The sequence below is a fragment of the Girardinichthys multiradiatus genome, chromosome X (genome assembly GCF_021462225.1).
Source record: "Girardinichthys multiradiatus isolate DD_20200921_A chromosome X, DD_fGirMul_XY1, whole genome shotgun sequence".
Classification (NCBI taxonomy): Eukaryota; Metazoa; Chordata; class Actinopteri; order Cyprinodontiformes; family Goodeidae; genus Girardinichthys; species Girardinichthys multiradiatus.
The window spans coordinates 29,087,579-29,093,250 of NC_061817.1; positions in this window are offsets into that span (position 1 = coordinate 29,087,579).

Below are 5,672 nucleotides of genomic sequence, written 5' to 3' on the forward strand. Positions count from 1 at the left end.
TTTACGTTTACGCTGAAATACTTAACGCAAAACGTAAAGGCTAGAACCGCTAAAAGTGTGCTGTTGAATACTTGTAGTTACTCAATATGGGCAATAGGGGGCAGTATTACACTTCTCCATTCTCACGCTCAGTGACTCAGAAAGATTTCAGATTGCTCATAACATGAACCTACATGTACTTATGCATGATGAACACAAGAGGGGAGTAAAGAGACTTATTATTTTCCAAGACTGTGCATTATCCACATTAATGTTTAAACATAAAAATGCTGCGGACAAAACTTTGTACGTTTTTTGTTTTAAATGATTATATATTTAGTACTAGTAAATAAGATTTTTTAGGGTTGTAAAATATGTACTTATTAAACATCCAGATTAAGTAAAAAAACAAACACAAAATAAAATAAAGAGGGATGGATGGATGGGTAGACTGTTTTTGTTGTTTTTTTTCTTTCTAATTTGTATATAGTGTAGCTGTAAACTGAAGGAGTGAGTCATCTTTCATTTAGAAATTATTTTAGTTTTCATGTTGATTTTTTTAATGAAGTCAAGATTTGCAAGAGCAAATATGAGTAAATTATAAACATTTTACAAACACATACAAAAAAACATTCAGAAACGTTAAAAAAAGCAATGTTCCAAACAACACAAGTGAAAGGAAAGAAGAAAAAGATTTGCAGATTTTAGCACATCCCTCTATAGAGCATAGAGTAATGCAATGTCCCTGAAAAATAAGAGAATAAGACATCTTTCAATGGCTAAAGGTCAGTCAGTTCCCTTAGTGTGCACTGCCAAACAACTATTTTCTGATTGTATTTGTATCTGATAAAATCATATGAACAGGGTTTACAGTGGGAAACATGTGAAGTTAGATTTCTTTTCTGTCCCAACATTTCAGTATTTTTGTTTACATAAGATGAAATATAGATACATTATTATAAAAAAGGTTTTATGAACTTGAAATATCTTTGTTTCATGTGTCATAAAATAAATAAGTGGAAAAAAGCCAAATAAATGAAGGTTAAGGTTAAAAAGAGAAAACACCCTTTTACCATTTTCATCTCCATACAGACTACAGGGAAAATAATAATAATTATAATTATAATAATCCCATTCCTGTTTTGACTTGGAACTTATTGACGAAGTTCTTCCAGTAATCTGTGTGGGCCCTTCATCACTTTAGCTACATCAGTCGTCCTAAAATATGAATCATGCAGTTACTTCAATGATTGAGTCAGAGCTTGGAAAATCTTTTCACTCATCACTTTTCAAAATTTCTGTTGAATTCAATTCAATTCAACTTCAAAATTGAATTGAATTGGGCTGCACGGTGGCACAGTTTGTAGTTAGGGGTCTTTCTGCGTGGAGTTTGCATGTTTTCCCTGTGCATCCGTGGGTTCTCACCAGGTGCTCTGACTTCCTCCCACAGTCCAAAAACATGACTGTTAGGTTAATTGGTCTCTGAATTGCCCTTAGGTGTGAATGAATGCGTGCGTGGTTGTTTGTCCTGTATCTCTCTGTGTTACCCTGCGATGGGCTGGCGACCTGTCCAGTGTGTACCCTGCCTCTTGCCAGTAGACTGCTGGAGATAGGCACCATCTCCCTCATGACCCACCATGGAATAAGCGGTATAAAAGATGAATGAATGAATGAATCAATTCCAAATACTTTATTAATCCCAAAAGGATATAAAATATTGTTGTTGGTCATATTAATACTGTCATTTCTCTAAATAATGTTTTTATGCTTGGTGTCATGGTTGTCTCTCTCTCTGACACTCTCTGCATCCCTTTAGGAAACGCACCTGATCCACTGATATCTGAAAGATAACAATGCAAACATCAAACGTATCTCTGACACAGTGACTCACAAATGTCCTGATAATACTTGCATTTTTTTCACATTTTGTCAGTTTATAACCACAAAATTGAATACATTTCATGAGAATGTTATGTAATAAATCAATAAAGCAGTATACAAACATTTTTGACAAATAGAGTTTTTAAAGTGTACTCTGAATTGTCATTGAGCCCCTTTTACTTTGATGCTTCTAAATAACAGACTTTGTCCACTCGTATGTAATTTAACTTCAGTATAAATGCAGCTGTTTTGTAAAGGCCTCATATTTAAGCTGCAAACTGTTTCTTAAATAGCATTCATAACTTTATGGGAGAACAATAGTGCACACAGTGAACCTTCATATCTGTAAAAGCACCCTCATATTGAATGACAAACATTGCAGAGCAGCAGATTGTTTTTATCTGAATGGCTTCTTTCAGCAAGGAAGGTCAGATATTATTGTAAAATGAAGCAAATCCACATTTGGCACAAAAAGCAATCACATAGTAAAAAAAGTCCAGCTAGTGTTGGTATGTTGCAGTCTAGCCAGACACCTGCAGATCCTTCATAGCATGTATTTGAAAACGTTTTTAATAAATGTCTGTTGATGGAGAAACATTTTATGGTGAATATCAAAGCTGTTATTGTCTTACAGAAAAGAAGACAATAAATTATTGCTAAAAATACATGATATCAAGGTATCTTACTGAAATATTAGCAATTTTACTTCACAGGTCAGTCTGTTAAAGTTATGTTTGACTGTCTTACCATGTTCTCGCCATGTTTTGAGAATGACCCCAACTTTGTGCATTATATTAACACCAATGAGATACAAATCAAACTAGATCTAAAAGATCCTAAAACATGGTAAATATAGTCCATGATTTTAAAATAGATCAATATTCTTTCAACCAAGTTTTCAATGTGGAAAACATACAACGTCTACAAAAAATGTCAGTGCTGCCACCCTTTTTGCATCATTCACAAAAGCTCATGTTTTGGGAAAACAAAACTGAAGCATCCAAGCTCTTTCTTTCCTTAATTTTATTTTTATTCCCACCCTTAGTCAGTGGTGATGATCTGTTCATTCCTCAGGCATTACTCAACTATGACAAGATGGTTGAGTATGGAAATATTTTAACATCTTCCCACTGAAGTGCGTAAATAGAGATTCCAATAACACAATCTTTCATTTTGCTTACTAAATACATATTGGTGAAGCTGTAGAACCTTGTGGAACTGAAACCAGTGCACAAAGGCATTCTCCAGTTGCTGCTGCTGCCACCACTGCTACTGTAACCCCACCATGTTCCTTTCCACGCTGCTCTTTGCTGCCAGCTGGTTACGTAAAGTATTTTTATTAGAAGCACATTTTGGTGAAGTCAGTGGAATGTCCAGTAAGTACTCCAGTTAAATCTTGTGTCACTATGGGAGTCTACAAGTGTGCAAAAAAACAGTCCTTTATCTTTTAGGGTGATGTACAACTCACAGAGTGCCAGAGGTAGCCTTCTGATGTGTCAGGCATTTTTTAGCAAGCTATTTCTGAGAAATCTTGTATTTTTACACGATGTATTTCATTTTTAATGCTTTAATCAGTCTAAATAATCTTGTAAGTTCAACATTTGCCTTTTGCTTAAAATCAAGTGGCCTTGAAAGACAAAAAATGAGCTCCTTACAACAGAGGGCCTCTTTCTACCATATCAGATTTCTGCCTTCAACATTCTGAGTCAAAAAAGGTTAGTGAGTCAGTGTTACTTCCTGTAATCCAAAACTGCCGGCAAGAAGACAGACCCCACAGATAGAGCAATCGAAAGAAAAAAAAGCATAAAGACTCTGGAGCCTATAATTTAATGTACCGGTACATGTGTTGAACACATTTGGTTTATTTTAGTTCATCTTTGTGTTTACTACAGCCAGCTAGATACTAATTAGGCGCTGTTAAATTGAATGAGCAGCTGGATATCTGACTGATGCAGAATTTCAATAATGTTCCCGCAGATGCTCGGTCTTATCTTTTTCTTTGTCTACCTAACTCTGCAGGTTTCTTTGATTTTAGTCTTAATGTTTCTCAGATTTGCTCATTTTTCCCCTCTATGTTACATTTTAACAGTATTTCAGTCTGGCTCGAATACATCAGTCTCAAACCTATTTTCAGTTTATATAAACTCATCTTTAGCCTTGGCTATCACTCATCTAATCCATCTGAATCTTATCTATCATCAATGTTAAATATGACTTATTTTTCACTTTTGTCCAATTTTGCTTATGTCATGGAATTATATAATTCCCTCTTATCCCTGATCAAATCTTTTATGTTCCAGTTTTGTCTTCTCACCAGATTTAGTGTATTTTATAATAAATTGTCATGTCAGATAACCTATAACTGAATATCATCCTATTGTTTGCTTGATTTAATGTCATCTAATCTAGACTATATCAGTATGTGAAAATAATACAATCTTATCACCTCTTTGTTTCATCCAAACCGATACAATGCTTCTTTGTTTGATCTCTTTTCTCCATCCCTCTATATATCTACTCTCTTCTACTTATCTGAGATGTAGTTCTGAAAGTAACAGGCAATTTCAAACCCCAGCCATCAATCTCCCAAACAACACTATAGCTTTTACCTGGAAAACCTTCAAAGGTAGGCGTTCATAAAACCTTGATTTTCAAACCATTTCAAAATGATTCATTTTGATGAAGATGAGCAGCAGCAGAACTACTATAACCATGACTACTTTGTGTCATTGGCAATCATAACACTGAATACACAAAGGTTTCCATGTGGAGTTCCTTAAGGCTTCATTCTCAGGCCACTTTTATTTAAAGTCTATGATCTCCCTACCTTAAATTATGTAGTACTGCAACATCTCTTTCAATCGATAGGCTGAAGTGTTGATATGTATTACGGCGTAAATTTTAACATCCACATAAAGTCTACTACTGAATCTGAATATTCCCACCTCCAAACATTGCTAGAAAAACTGGTTTCTAGTCAAAAAAGGACACAGAAAACGTATGTATTTTACTTTGAGTATTATTGCAATGATGTCTTTGCATATCTCTATAAAAAAAAAAAAACTAGGGAGTTGCAGGTGATCCAAGATGTGTCTGCAAGAATCCTAACATACACCAGTAAAGTGGTTAGTATCACACTGATCCTTTAATTACTCCACTGGCACCCTGTTTGTAAATGCATAGATTTAAAAAAAATTTAATTTAATTCAATATAATTCAAAAATACTTTAATAATCCGAAAGGGAAATTAAATGTTGTTGTAGTTCATATTATGCAGGTTTCTTCAAAGAGCCTTTGTAGATGTTGATGGCTGTGGGCAGGAAAAATCTCTTGTAGCCGTCTGTCTTACAGCAGATCTGAAGAAGCCTTTGACTGAAGACACTGTTGTTGTACAACATTCTCATACTGGTCTATAAGGAATGAGTGGTCTTGGGGTTAAATACATTCCATAGTTGCTGGTCAGGTATAAAACATCTAAACCCATCATGTTAATAGAACCAGGTTCACTCAGTGTTCCCAGGACCAGAACTAAACAAGTAGACGCAACATTTGGTTTATATTCTCCTCAGCTCTGGAACAAACTCCCTGAAAACCCAAGATGCACAGAAATGGTTGGCTCCTTTTAATCAGAACTAAAACCAATATTTATTGCAGCTCTCCGATATGGGTAGAAAATTATTGTTTTTTTCATGACTTTACTTTTTTGTTTTCAGTTTACATATTAATGGTTGTTTTTAGCTAATGCTTAAACTTCATTGTTGTTCTTTTATTTTTTAATGTATATTTTTCCTTTATTCCTCTGTTCTCCTGTA